The sequence below is a fragment of the Saccopteryx bilineata genome, chromosome 1 (assembly GCF_036850765.1).
Source record: "Saccopteryx bilineata isolate mSacBil1 chromosome 1, mSacBil1_pri_phased_curated, whole genome shotgun sequence".
NCBI lineage: Eukaryota > Metazoa > Chordata > Mammalia > Chiroptera > Emballonuridae > Saccopteryx > Saccopteryx bilineata.
Genome location: NC_089490.1, coordinates 259,024,034 through 259,039,208, shown reverse-complemented (window position 1 = coordinate 259,039,208; position 15,175 = coordinate 259,024,034). Strand labels below are relative to the sequence as shown.

The window sequence follows — 15,175 nt, the reverse complement described above, 5'->3', positions numbered from 1 at the left end:
AGGTCAGCTGGCTCCAGCCTCCCGAGTCAACACATGTGGCAAGTGCGGGCAGGAAGGCAAGGTGAAATAACTTGACTTCTACATCTGTAAAAATAATTCCCCCATTTATAGACACTTAGGAGATCACAGGCTGGAGGGTAAAAATAAAACTTGCTTTCTGACAGCACAAATTCTGTCAGACTAATCTAATTTCTCCTGGCCTGAGAGAGGGGCCTGGCTCTTCAGAAGGAAATAGACTTCTGGGTGGGGGTTTCTGCCAGACCGGCAGGGCCCCTCCTGCTTGTGGGCAGTCCCTTGTCATCTTTGGCCCGGTACCTCCAGAGCCCGCTGCCAGGCTGGAGGGAACTTCTGCAGCCTCTCTCATTCCCGCATGGGGAGTCCTGCCCAGGCAAGATGGGACCACCGAGAAATAAGAGTAGAAAAGACCAAGAAGCTGAATCTGAACAAAGGTTCTCATTTGCTCTTTATTCTTTTACATTTGATGCCAGGCATTTTTACATAACTCTAGCCTGCTGCCTAGAGGTAGGATCTTTCAACCCTCCACATAGTCTCAAAACCCCCAACCTGGTGTCATGCTTGGTGACCGAGACAGACTGTCAAGGGGTTTGCAACGAATGATCTTTGAGTTTGCAGCAACTGACCCGGCAGTCAGGGTCTGAGGGTAGGGAATGTTCTTGTCCATTTCTTGTCTCACCTCCGGCAGAAATTATGGGCAGTGATGACATCAACGCTTTGTTATCATTTACCTTATTTGGATGTGAATGGACAAGTTTCCACCTCAGCTTTCCCTTAAAAAATGTATGGGCACAGGGGTAAGGGGTGGGGTGGGGGGTGGAGTCATAGAGAAAACAAAAGGATGGTTAACAAAAGATTTTTGGAGAGTACAGGTTTCCTCTGTCCAAGCCGCCACGCAGCCCACCTCTTGGAATGGCTTCAGAGAGCCGCAGGCGCAGGCTGTTCTTCCCGCCTGCTTTCCAGGAGGGGAAGGACTCCTCCACGCAGGGGGTTTCCCAGGCGCCCACTGCGTGCAGCAACTCCTTGAAGAGTTGTATCTGGTAAAACAAGGGGTGCCTTTTAATGTCTTCTTTCTTATTCCTTTTCGTTCACTCCTCTGACTCCTTATCAAGGTTGGATCCTCACAATGATGCTCACGTCTGCTCTTCTTCTCCAGTTTCATGGTCTCGACATTGTTACCAACGGTGTCCTTGCTGACCTTCCTGTCAAGGCTGGTTTCTCTTCTGTTTAGCTGATTTCCTAAAACCTGGCTTCTATTTCAACATGTCACATTGCTCAGTCCGAGCACTGGCCTGGCTTCCCGTGGTCATCACTGAGCCGGGACTCTCCTCCATGCCTGCAGGACCCAACACCACCGATCTGGGTCATATTTTAGTGCTCCCCAGCCTGTGCCTGGCTTGGGGCAGGCTGGTCTGCTCTGTTTCTCATGGACCTAGGTTTGCTCTCACCTGTGCTCCTGCTCCTGAACCTGGGTTGTCTTCTCTTCTTCTTCCCATAAAGAAGAAGAGCAAGCTATCATGATTGCTAAACAAAACTTGCTCTGACCTTTAGGCCCCAGTGCTACTCTTGATAGAAACTTTGCCAAATAGTCTAGCTCTGCCCAGCTAGTGATAGTGGTCATGGTGGTCACGGTGGGAGTGGTGGCCTTAGTAGAAACAGTGGCACCCACTATATCAGCCAGTGTGCTCTGGTGGGTAAGATTGCTTCTAGCTGGTCTGTCCGCATACAAATTCTGGTGACTTTGAGCAAGTTATTTATATTTTAGTGATTCAGTTTCCTGCTTTATATATATATTGGGAATGATAATAGTACCTACCTCATAGAGTTAATCTGGTTTTTTTTTGTTTTTTTGTTTTTGTTTTTGTTTTGTATTTTTCTGAAGCTAGAAATGGGGAGAGACAGTCAGACAGACTCCCGCATGCGCCCAACTGGGATCCACCCGGCACACCCACCAGGGGGTGACGCTCTGCCCACCAGGGGGTGTCGCTCTGCCGCGACCAGAGCCACTCTAGCGCCTGGGGCAGAGGCCAAGGAGCCATCCCCAGCGCCCGGGCCATCTTTGTTCCAATGGAGCCTCGGCTGTGGGAGGGGAAGAGAGAGACAGAGAGGAAGGAGAGGGGGAGGGGTGGAGAAGCAGATGGGCGCTTCTCCTGTGTGCCCTGGCCGGGAATCGAACCCGGGACTTCTGCACGCCAGGCCGACGCTCTACCACTGAGCCAACTGGCCAGGGCCTAGAGTTAATCTATATAACAGTACCTGGCATAGTCTGTAGCTATATTATCATGAAATATTATCTGTAATTCTTAAAAGAGTCCAGAAAGGTATTATTATTCTCATTTTATAGATTAAAAAAAATGCAAGGCTCAGCAAGATTTAGTAACTATCCAAGGTCAATTAATATGCATGGGGGCCCCCTTTCACCACTCTTATTCAACATAGTTCTGGAAATCCTAGCCACAGCAATCAGACAAGAAGAAGAAATAAAAGGCATCCAAATTAGAAAAGAAGAAGTAAAATTATCATTATTTGCAGATGATATGATATTGTATATAGAAGACCCTAAAGGCTCAGTCAGAAAACTACTGGACCTGATAAATAAATTCAGCAAGGTGGCAGGATATAAAATTAATACTCAGAAATCAGAGGCAGTTTTATACACCAACAATGAACAGTCAGAAAGAGAAATTAAGGAAACAATCCCCTTCACTATTGCAACCAAAATAATAAAGTACCTAGAAGTAAATTTAAGCAAAGAGATTAAAGACTTGTACTCAGAAAATTATAAAACATTGATACAAGAAATCAAGGAAGACACAAACAAGTGGAGGCATATCCCATGCTCATGGTTAGGAAGAATAAACATCATTAAAATGTCTATATTACCCAAAGCAATTTATAAATTCAATGCAATACCAATTAAAATACCAATGACATACTTTAAAGATATAGAACACATATTCCAAAAATTTATATGGAACCAAAAAAGAACATGAATAACCTCAGCAATCTTGAAAATGAAGAATAAAGTGGGAGGCATCACACTACCTGATATCAAGTTATACTACAAGGCCATTGTACTCAAAACAGCTTGGTACTGGTATAAGAACAGGCATACAGATCAATGGAACAGAACAGAGAACCCAGAAATAAACCCACACTTTTATGGACAACTGATATTTGACAAAGGAGGTAAAAGCATACAATGGAGTAAAGACAGCCTCTTTAACAAATGACGTTGGGAAAATTGGACAGCTACCTGCAAAAAAATGAAATTAGACCACCAACTTACACCATTCACAAAAATAAACTCAAAATCGATAAAAAACTTAAATGTAAGCCGTAAAACCATAAGCATCTTAGAAGAAAACATAGGCAGTAAGCTCTCCGACATCTCTCGCAGCAATATATTTGCCAATTTATCTTCACGGACAAGTGAAATAAAAGACAGGATAAACAAATGGGACTATATCAAACTAAAAAGCTTTTGTACAGCTAAAGACAACAAGAACAGAATAAAAAGACAAACTACACAATGGGAGAACATATTCGGCAATTTGTCTGATAAGGGGTTAATAACCAAAATTTATAAAGAACTTGTAAAACTCAACACCAGGAAGATGAACAATCCAATAAAAAAATGGGCAAAAGAAATGAATAGACACTTCTACAAAGAGGACATACAGATGGCCAATAAGCATATGAAAAAATGCTCAACATCACTAATCATTAGAGAAATGCAAATTAAAACCACAATGAGATATCACTTCACACCAGTCATAATGATGCTCATCAACAAAACAACACAGAATAAGTGCTGGCGAGGATGTGGAAAAAAGGGAACCCTCCTGCACTGCTGGTGGGAATGCAGACTGGTGTAGCCACTATGGAAAACAGTATGGAGATTCCTCAAAAAATTAAAAATCGAACTGCCTTTTGACCCAGCTATCCCACTTTTAGGAATATACCCCAAGAACACCATAGCACTGTTTCAAAAGGAGAAATGCACCCCCATGTTTATGGCAGCATTGTTCACAATAGCAAAGATCTGGAAACAGCCCAAGTGTCCATCAGTGGACGAGTGGATTAAAAACCTTTGGTACATATATACTATGGAATACTACTCAGCCATAAGAAATGATGACATGGGATCATTTAAAACATGGATGGACCTTGATAGCATTATACTGAGTGAAATAAGTAAATCAGAAAAAACTAAGAACTATATGATTTCATACATAGGTGGGACATAAAAATGAGACTCAGAGACATGGACAAGATGGTGGTAGTTACCTGGGGGTGGGGGGGAGGAGAGAGGGGGAAGGGGGGGGCACAAAGAAAACCAGATAGAAGGTGACGAAGACAATTTGACTTTGGGTGATGGGTATGCAACATAATCAAATGTCAAAATAACCTGGAGATGCTTTCTCTGAACATAAGTACCCCGATTTATCAATGTCATCCCATTAAAATGAATAATAATAAAAAATGAATAAAAAATGTAGATAATAACAAAAGAAATATGTACAGCGGTTGGAATTGTGAATCTGATCTGCCTATACCTGCTGACCAATACTTACCTTTAATTCCTATAGCACTTATGGCTATTTCCTTGAGGTTTAATGTTTGCCCTCTAATTCTTCCCTGCATGCATGCTGGTTTATGTCCCTAGATTTTAAGCCACTTGGGGTCAGGACTGTTTCCTACACACTGTGTAGTTGTCCAGCGATTGGTGGAAAGGTATCAAGGACACCTGTGCACTCTCTGTGAATAAAAAAACACAAATGATTAACAGTGCATAGTGAGAGATACAGCAGGATTCTCCCATCAGAAGGGCCAGGTCCTCTGCCCTCCAGTCCCCATGGAGCTAATGATCAATGATGCCACCAGCCCAGGGAGAGGCTTCTATTGTGTCCTCTTCCTTATTGTCAGGGTTACAGAGTTGCCTGGAGCTGGTTATGCCTCTTAAGCAAAGGCTGCAGCTCCTGCCCAGGCAGCCCTTTCCACATAGCTCTTTGCTCCTGAGCCCTTTGCTGTTTCTACACTTCTACACTTATGGTCTGCAAAGCCTGCCCACACATTTGCATGTGGTTCCTTTGTGAAATCCTCCCTGAATTAGCCTGATAAGAGTATGCCTTCCCTTTCTTTACTTTTTTTTTTTTTTTTTTTTACAGAGACAGAGAGTCAGAGAGAGGGATAGATAGGGACAGACAGACAGGAATGGAGAGAGATGAGAAGCAACAATCATCAGTTTTTCGATGCAACACCTTAGTTGTTCATTGATTGCTTTCTCATATATGCCTTGACCGTGGGCCTTCAGCAGACCCAGTGACCCCTTGCTCAAGCCAGCGACCTTGGGTCCAAGCTGGTGAGCTTTGCTCAAACCAGATGAGCCCAGACCTTGGGGTCTCGAACCTGGGTCCTCCGCATCCCAGTCCAATGCTCTATCCACTGCACCACCGCCTGGTCAGGCATGCCCTCCCTTTCTTGACGGAGCCTAGTCTCACAGGGCTCACAAGCTTTCTCCCTCCCCCAAGACTCCTAGTTAGGTTCATGGCCAAATCTGGGTCATATGGTCACTTCCAGCTTCAAGGGAGGCCAGAGAAGCAAGGACTTAACTCTTATAAGCTCTATAACGAAAAACAGTAAGGGGGAAGGGGAGTGGGAACTAAAATATAAAATATTGGCCACAATGAAGATGTGGAAAGAGTTTTATTTTATATTTTTATTTTGGGTGAAGAATTTTAAAAACAAAGACTTCCAGGCCAAGATGGACTCCCATGAGCCAGCTGCCTGTCAGCTCAGCAGTGCCCTCCCACAAGTCTGAGGCCAAACAGATTTGGTTGGATGTCAGGGACAGAGCTTCCGGCTTACCTGACTCGAGCCGGTCCGTGTGGTTGAAGCCCTTGTGTGACAGTCTGCAAGGTGTTCATTCAGACTCAGTTTAAACACTTACCAGGGCAGGAAGCTTAAATCATTCAAGAGGGCCCCCTCTCATAGAACCTAAATCTTCTCCCCTTGTACTGCTCCGCCCTGGGGAGGGGGTGCCGCAGACTCCTGGTCCTCAAGTCACCTCTCATGTATGAGCGCCTGCCATCCCCTGCCTAGGTGCCTTTTTCTCCAGGTTATATATCCTCAGTTCCTATGGTTTCCCCTTATTCTTGCAATACAAAGCCCTTTGCAAATAAGCCTCAGGGTGACTTTTTAAAGACAAATAATTTTCTCCCAAGTACATCACATTTGGAAACCAGAATCTCCACATTATTTCTGACTCAATTGCTGTGTCTCTGCCTTCATTTCCCTGCAGAAGGCTTTTCTGCCCTAGGGAGACTCACATGTGAGGGAGGTGGAAAGGGGTTTTGGTATCTAAAGCACTCTGTGCCCGCCCTTCCGGCTGCCTGCGTGCCCTGTGCGCTGGCAGGGACTTGTGCCCTGCAGTCTCGTTCTTGAACTCTTCTCAAGGCCACATGGTGGAGGGAGTGGATTCAAGAATAGGAAGTGCCCAATTAGTAGGGTGCATGCTGGAGTGGTGTTAATTAGTCATATCTATATTGCAGCATGTCCTCCAATCTGTTTGCTCAAATACATTAATAAGACCTCACACGGCTAATTAAAAAGGAACCCTTCATGAATGTTTCTTGATAGGCTACAAGTCTAGGGAATTATTTTAAAATGGAGACTAAGATTCTTATTAGAGGTGTTGAAGCTTCTGAGTGGGCCCTGTCCACAGGGGTGGGACACAGGGGAGTGGTGTTACTTGAGGACCAGGTCTGTAAGAGGAGATGAGTGAGTACTTGGGGAGGAACTTGAATTAATTAAAAAGACCCTGATGTGAGGATCAAACCAACGAGATGTGCCAGACAAGTTGGTCCCTGGGCAGAGAAGTAGCAAAGGGACCAGGATGGGTGGGGGAGAGCAGAGCTGTGGGATGCCCAGCCCAGAAAATAGTCCTTAAACTCTGAGTCTGAGGAAGGGCATTTCTTCATGCTGAGCTTGGAGCATCTTACATGAGTGGCCAGTTTCATGAAGGAGCTACACAAACTGCTCAGCCTGAACTTGTAGAATGTCAGTGTTGGGTATGAACTTGAGGGGCTCAAATCTAGCTCCTTCCATCTGTAGACAAGGCAACAAAAGCCCAGAAAGGCTAAATGATTTGTCTGAAGGCAAATGGCTATTAAGTGAGGGAGCCAGACTTGAGGGCGGGATTTCTGATTCCACATCTGATGTTCTCTTCATTGTATAAAGCTGCTTTATTGTTATTTTGTTGTATAACTCGGAAATGTCGTAGGTCCTTCGCTCATTCTATAAACAGCTACTATGTATCTGACATTATACTAGGTGCTCCCCTCCCCCGCCAAGTTGCTCAGTGTTACTGGAATGCTGATTGAATAAATAATTGCAAGCCAATGCAATGGGGACCATGCCAGGGTCAATGGTGGGTGTCCTGTGGGCACAGAGGAAGGACCTGGGGCTGGGGATGGCTTCACAAGGGAGAGCCAATAAAAAATGTATTTTCAGAATTATCAAGTTTGAATCCAATCTCAGATGCACCAGGCACTGGAAATAGCCCAGTATCCACAGAAGGGGGAGCTAGGAGGTGGGAGTCTGCAGACTGGTGGAATGCATGATGGGTGGACTTTGTTCAGACAAACTTATCTTTGAAGTTTGTCTCCGTCACCTCCTCAGAGCTCAGGCAGTGGGCTGAGCCCAGGCAGTGACATTTCTTCATTGGTAAGAGGGGCTAATACCAGTTTTGGGGAGGGTGAAATGGAAGAACTTACGTAATGACTTCAGTGCATGGCCTGGCGCAGAAAATAGCCCTTACAGGTTCTGTGTTACACAGCCTACATGAGTTCCAAGCTCCGCGATGCCAGCTGCCCTGTGGCTGGCGTTGGGTATGATCACTTTGCCCAGATGCCAGCCTACCCTCCATTTGAAGCAGTCAGAGGCCTCACTCTGAATTCACAGAACCAGTATCAGGCAGTCACCTCCCTGAGAAGAGGCTGTTGTTGGGAGAACAATTGCTTCAAAAAAAAAATCCGATGTGCTCTCTCTCTCTCTCTTACTCTGGACCCACAGTGTTAATTAGGAAGACTGCATGTGCCAACGCTTGGCTTTTTCTCTTATAATCTCTCAAAAAGGCTCTTTCGATCAGCACCATCAGTGGGTGTGCAAGGTCTTGAGTCTTGCAAAGACGTGCTAAGACCATGCAGGAGGCGCTGCCTCCTTGAACATCCATTTCTGCCCGTTCTGAGAGGAAGTTCAGAGCATTTTGTCCTCTGCTCCTGGCTCCCAGAAGGCCCGAATGCTGCGCTTGCTCTTGGACCAGCTCTCCCACTTCCTGCTCCCGCTGAGCCCAGGCCTGAGTCTGTGCAGAGGTGGACGGGACAGGCCCAGCTGGCTCTCTCTGAGGCGTGGGCGAGTGTGTGATGGCAATGCCTTCACTTGGCTCCATGGCGGCCTGGCCTCTGCCCTGAGAATAACCACGTGGGTGGGCTTCCCTTGGACTATGGGAGGTGGAGGGTGGAGGGGTGGGGGCTGCTGAATAGGGACAGAGGTCAGGGCTGCTAAGTGGGTGTGAAGGAATGTGGGGTCAGCGTTCCAAACTTCCCTCTTCTTTCCGTACCTCCCCGATCCCACCAGCCATCCTTTAGGATAGCAGGGATGAGTGTGTGTGTGTGTGTCTGCCCCCTGTTTCCTCTTCTGCTGTCCTCAGAGCAGGATTTAACATCTTCTTCTGTCTTTTGAGAAGGAACTCATCCACAAGGCATTAGTGAGAAATACAGACCTCTCTAATGATTTATAGTGGGCCAGAGAGGGTCTGCGCTGCACAGCACTCAGAATTTCATGAGAGAATAAGAGAGAGAGAGAGAGAGAGAGAGAAGGGAAGGAGCAGAGAGGAGAGTGGAGGGGACTGGAAGAGATGGGAGGGGAAAACCTTCATTAGGGTCTTACTTTCCTGTCTTACATCTGGGCTGATGTTGTCACAGGGTCTCTCTCTTTACAGTCCTTCCTTACGAAGCCTCTAACTCATTCTTAGCTCCTGTCCAACACTATGAGAACTTTCCAGAGAAACTTCCTTTCTGAACTGGGAATTTGGCTCAGGCCCTGTTCCTTCATTCAGCCCATAACTTCTTTCTCAAGACTAGCTTAGCAAACAGCATCCTCCCTGAGCTGCTCAGAGCAGTGGGATCATAAACAATCAATACTTGCTCCTGTCACCAACAAAATGAAACTTTTAAGACTCCAAACAGTACATAAGTATGTAAAGTAAAAAGTGAACAGTCCCTGGCTGGCTGGCTTGTTGGTAGAGTGTTGGCTTGGCATGTGGAAGTCATGGGTTCGATTCCATCCAGGGCACACGGGAGAAGGGAACATCTGCTTCTCCATCCCTCCCCCTCTCCTTCCTCTCTATCTCTCTCTTCCCCTCCCACAGCCAAGGCTCCATTGGAGCAAGTTGGCCCAGGTGCTGAGGATGGCTCCATGGCCTCCACCTCAGGTGCTAGAATGGGTCCGGTTGCAATGGAGCCACACCCTAGATGGGCAGAGCATTGCCCCCTAATGGGCATACTGGGTGGATCCCAGTTGGGTGCACGCAGGAGTCTGTCTCTTCACCTCCTTGCTTCTCACTTCAGAAAAATACAAAAAAAAAAAAAAAAAAAGGACAGTACCTACCCCTCTGCTAGGCCTCCTCTGCACTGGATTTCTCTGTGGCCCTCCAGTGCCCACCCTACCCTCTGAATGCTTTTAGGTGACTTGCAAATGACTCAAGACTTTCCTTTCTCATGGCATGTCAGCATGTGAGCATTTCTATCCCCTATAACTCAGAAGGTATTATTCATGGTTGCACTTGGGTTGGGTTTTTATTGTTGCTGCTGCTGCTAGACGTTTTAGAGAGTCCCTTTGGTGCCTGGAGGAAAATCACCTAAATGGACCGTAACCGGCCTCCCAAAGAAACAGAGTGACTGTCTTGCAGATGTAATGGAACTAATCACAGCAAATTAGTTTTCATGGTACAGAACATTCTTTCAAACTATCCTAGAGGCTTCGCGCTGCACAGATTCTCCCCTGGAGTAAAGCGAAGGCTTGGCTCACCTCACGTGTTCCTCTGTCCCTGGCTCATCACCAGAGTGCTGTACTCACTGACGGGATCAGAGTTTATTCCTGCCAGCGCCAGGTATTAATGAGACCTCTGCATCGAGGGAAAACACTCATGTCGTCTGCCCATTCGACATAGCATTGCAAAGACAGTCCTCCCTCCCTGGCAACCTATGTATCTCTCTCCCGCATGTCTCGAGTCGATGCTGTCATCCATTACCAAACCTTCTCCGAGTGGCGTGGGTAGCTGGGACAGGGATATGAGACATGAGGTTTGTCGATGGCAAGAATCCACATATTCCCTCATCAGAATCCATCAGCATACAGAATGCAAATAGCCTTCAACCAAGAAAATAGAATGTTTGAATTAGTCCATGGAAATTCAAGTTGCAACAAAAGGGGGTGTTGGCTGAAATTTTCATGAGTTACACTTTGTTTTCCTCTAGAGAAAATGGATTCTAGTTTTTGACTGACATGACAGAACTAAAGCATATGGCCCGCTCGTTTCAGGGACTTACTTGCAAATATGTACATATTTTGTATAATATATTCAACTATCACACATGGATAAGAAATGGCACTTCACATTAAGACTATCCAGCCTCTTTCAGCTTTCTGGAGTGCCTAAGAGCATGTTTGTGTCATGTGACAATATATGGAGAAGCTGGCAGACTAAGGACCAGCCCCAGATTCCAGATGCTCGGGAAGAGAGAGCAAAAGCATTGATTTCACGAAGGTTTAGCTGATTACAGCCAAGCAGCATATCTCCACCTGTCCCTTCCCCAGGTGGCTCTCTGCATTCCTCCTGTCACAGCTGGGCAGGGCTGCGTGTCCACACCAGATGCAAGGAAGCCCTGAGGGCTGGCTGCCTGGCTCGGGTCCCACCACTTCCTCACAGCGCAGGCCAGCTCTCTCCCAGCTCTCTCCCAGCCCCGCCCCGCCCTCCGAGCAAAGAGCCTCAGGGAGCTGTGTCAGAGAGTTGTGACTGAAGTGGTCTGAGGCAAGGACTGCTATTGCAAAGCAGGGTGGCTCTTCCCATGTGACTCCCGTTACCTAGGGCTGTTTCTCCTGGTGGGGTTAATTACACCAACCTGTATCTCAGGGAAGGTGAATTAATTGCCAAACACTTTACAATTATCAGGAGCCCACAAGGTGCTTCACGACCATAAAGCATTACATCTAATTATTGTTCATAATCATAAAGGTCCAGAAGTGCCCAGCGTGCCCATGGCAACCTCACTCTCCTCCTTCTCACCTCCTCTCACACACAATGGTAGACTTTTTCATTACAGTATTAAATGCAGCTCATAAACCTGCCTTATTATTGGGTAAATATTTATTTTTATAAGCTGGGATGAGTAGGTAGTGCTGGAGTAATGATTCCTTTTCCGAGTGCTCCAGACAGCCCCAGTCCTCAGCTTGGACCAGACTAAGGTTGTCTGGGTTTATATCCTAACTTTGCCTCTTACTAGATGTGTTGGGCAAGTTCCTTACCTCTTGTTGCCTTTGTTCGTTCATTTAAATGGGGATGATTACAATAATACCTATCACTTAGAATTGTTATGAGAAGTAAGTGTGTTAATATGTAAAATACTTAGAACAGTATCTGGCACATAGGAAGTGCTATATAATACTGGCTATTATTATTGATGTTATTGTGATGCTATTGTTCTGTATATAAATAGTGAAAGTGTTTCCTACTTAGTGCTAAATAAAATCCTTTACTGATTATTAATTGTAAAAACAAAGTATCCAACTCAAGACTGTTTGGCTAACAAAGTACTCCACAAGCTACCACAAGTCATAACCAAGTGCCCAAGGGGCACTCACAGGAGTAACGGATGCTGTTGAAATGAGCAGTCTGTTAAGACCACTCTGTCAATGTGACGACAACTGGAGCATCCACCGCTTTGAAACCATGCTCAAAGTGAGGTCTTGGTTACACACTGAATACCAGAGGGGAGACCCCCATCTCTCGGATGCAATGAAAATTCAGGAACACATTAAGAGTCTAGCTGGGAATAGGGGCAAATAACAGAGAGTAGGACATGAAGCATCTTGGGTGGCTCTACCTCACGCCAGCCAAGGGACCGCCCCATCTTCATGCAGTCACCTGTGGTAATGAAAAGGACCAACCGTAAGGACTTAGCTGGCAGTGCTGGGGTACAGGCCCAGGACAGTTTGAATCGTTACTCAATTAGCATATTGCTTACATGATTACAAAGTCCTGGCTTGTGTTTTAGTTTCATCAGGAACTACAACACAGAGTTTCCAAGGCCTGGGCAGGAATGACAGGATCAGAGTTACCGTATTTTTTGCTCCATAAGACACACTCCCCCCCCTCCCCCAAAGTGGAGGGGAAAATGCCCATGTATCTTATGGAGTGAAAAATACGGTATTTTATTAAATATTTTAATACACCATTTAGTTGAGAATATTCTTTAAAAAAAAAAAACCCTAGGTGTGTCTTATGGTCAGGCGAGTCTTATGGAGCGAAAAATACAGTATTTTTGCAAATGCAGAGCCCAAGCCCACGGTGAGGAGAAGCTCGTAGGCAGTTGGCAGGTTCCAGCCTCCTCCTCCAGTGGGCCGTGTATGAACACAGGGCAGAGCTGCTGGCCATCTGGAGGGGAAGTTGAAGAAAGCATTCGTTGGGACTTGCAGAGGGATGTGACAGTGTTCACCTGTTAATTGGCCTATCTATTTATTGAACAAATATTTACCAAGCATTTTCATGCACCAAACTGTACTGGGGCGCTGGGTTACAACAACACACCAGACAGACACAGTCCCTGTGCTGTTGGACAGGCCATTTCGGTACAGTTGGTTGGAATTATGGTGGGGAAGGTGGGAGCACACACCATTTCTGGAAAGAGAAAGCAGAGGTTTTGAGCTACCTGCAGTGGCTGAGAGGTCAAACTCTCTGCAGAAGAGAAGACAAGCCATATCTTTATCTTAAGCAGAATCAGTAAGTTTTGGTGAAGTCCGAAAGAGTTCTGGAAACTACAGGGCTAGTCCCATGATGTGCTTACATTTCTAAGCACAGGACAGCTAAGTAATACCAACCCTGTCAAAAGTTCTGCCATCCCCATGTCATAGGCTCCTAGGCCTTGGATGGGGCTATATGGTGTCAGGCACAAGTGCAAACACAGGACATGGCCTGAGGTACAGTCTGATCCTCTACAGCAGTGGTCCCCAACCCTGGGGCCGCGGACCCGTACCAGTCCGTGGGCCATTTGGTACCGGTCCGCAGAGAAAGAATAAATAACTTACATTATTTCCGTTTTATTTATATTTAAGTCTGAACGATGTTTTATTTTTTTTAAATGACCAGATTCCCTCTATTACATCCATCTAAGACTCACTCTTGACGCTTGTCTCAGTCACGTGATACATTTATTCGTCCCACCCTAAAGGCCGGTCTGTGAAAATATTTTCTGACATTAAACCGGTCCGTGGCCCAGAAAAGGTTGGGGACCACTGCTGTACAGAGAGTCTGCAGGTCGCTCCAAGGAACAGAACTAACCGCACAGCAGTATAAAGAGCACTGATGTTAACAAGCAGATTTCAGTTTCAGATCTCTGTGAAGGCCTGAAAGCCATACTTAAGAGGTTTAAAACACATAACAAAATCTTTAATAAATAGATCTTCCCACTCCGTCTCTCACCTCATGCCACAATTCTTTGTCTAATTATCTTTCAGGAAACATGTGAATTTTTAAGTGAAGTTGAAACTAGTGCTGTTACCAATGCTGTGACAACTGGCACACCAAATCATCTTTCTTCCAAAAAATAGGAGTCATTTTTTTTTTAACAGGACAGATGTCTTTTATTTTACTTTTTTATTATTATTTTTTAGACAATTAATTTTAACAGGTTGACATTAATTAGGGTACATAGATTCAGAGAAAACATCTCCAGGTCATTTTGACATTTGATTATGTTGCATACCCATCACCCAAAGTCAAATTGTCTTCTATCACCTTCTATCTGACTTTCTTGGGGCCCTTCCCTTCCTCCCACCCCCTCCTTCTCCTCCCTTCCCCTCCCCTGGTAACCACCACACTCTTGTCCATGTCCCTGAGCCTGTTTTTTACACTGATGCCATGAACTCACAGGGAGGGGTGCCAGCCGCTCAGACTCCTTCCCGCTGGTTCTCACAAAGAGCTTCTCTGGGCGGAGCAGGCTGACGCTTCAGTTGGACCCAGGTAGCTTTCCCTTTGGCTTTCTCCTCTTTCTGATCATTTCCCTTCGCGTGTCAGGAAGCTATCTCAGCTCTTAGAGTGCTTGATACGCTCAATACGTACTTTAATTCTCTTGGCAAGAATCTTGCCCTTAACGTGCTTGGTCACAGCAGTGCCCACCGCATGCTGGGTGACATTGCGGGGTCCCCCAGTTTGCCATGGGAACATAGTGGGGCACTCCCATTTGAACAATGTGCATCCCCTTGATGTCCACAACATCACCTTTCTTGTAGATTCGCACGTATGTGGCCAAAGGAACAGCGCCATGTTTTCTAAAAGGCCCAGAGAGCAGATAGCGGTGCTTCTTCTCTGTCCCTTTCTGTTGGTCACTTTGGCAAATTACTGGAAGATGGAAGTTATGGCTGAAAGGAGATTGGAGCCACCTTTTTTTTTTAACTTTTATTTTTTTATTCATTTTAGAGAGGAGAGAGAAAGGGAGAGAGAGAGAGAGAGAGAGAGAGAGAGAGAGAGAAGAGAGAGAGAGAGAGAGGAGAGAGTTGGAGCTGGAAGCATCAACTCCCATATGTGCCTTGACCAGGCAAGCCCAGGGTTTCGAACCGGTGACCTCAGCATTTCCAGGTCGACGCTTAATCCACTGCGCCACCACAGGTCAGGCTGGAGCCACCTTTTATATGCTCTTAACACCCACCTACTAAACCTTAGGGAGACCCCTCAATCATGTTACTCTGACCTTTATCATTTATTATAGCTAAGGATTTTTTTGGTTGTTCATATTAAGTTTAAATGGGCCAATAGCCTTTTCTTCACTTCACAGAGAGAAATGTAAAACCAGGAGGTAAATCTCTGTAACAACCGAGAACA

At 45.8% G+C, this 15,175-nt stretch overlaps 1 pseudogene; it reads right to left on the bottom strand.

Moving 5' to 3' along the window:
* Positions 1–10,848: 10,848 nt before the first annotated feature.
* Positions 10,849–14,692, bottom strand: LOC136319500 (large ribosomal subunit protein eL21-like; annotated as a pseudogene).
* Between the last annotated feature and the right edge of the window lie 483 nt (positions 14,693–15,175).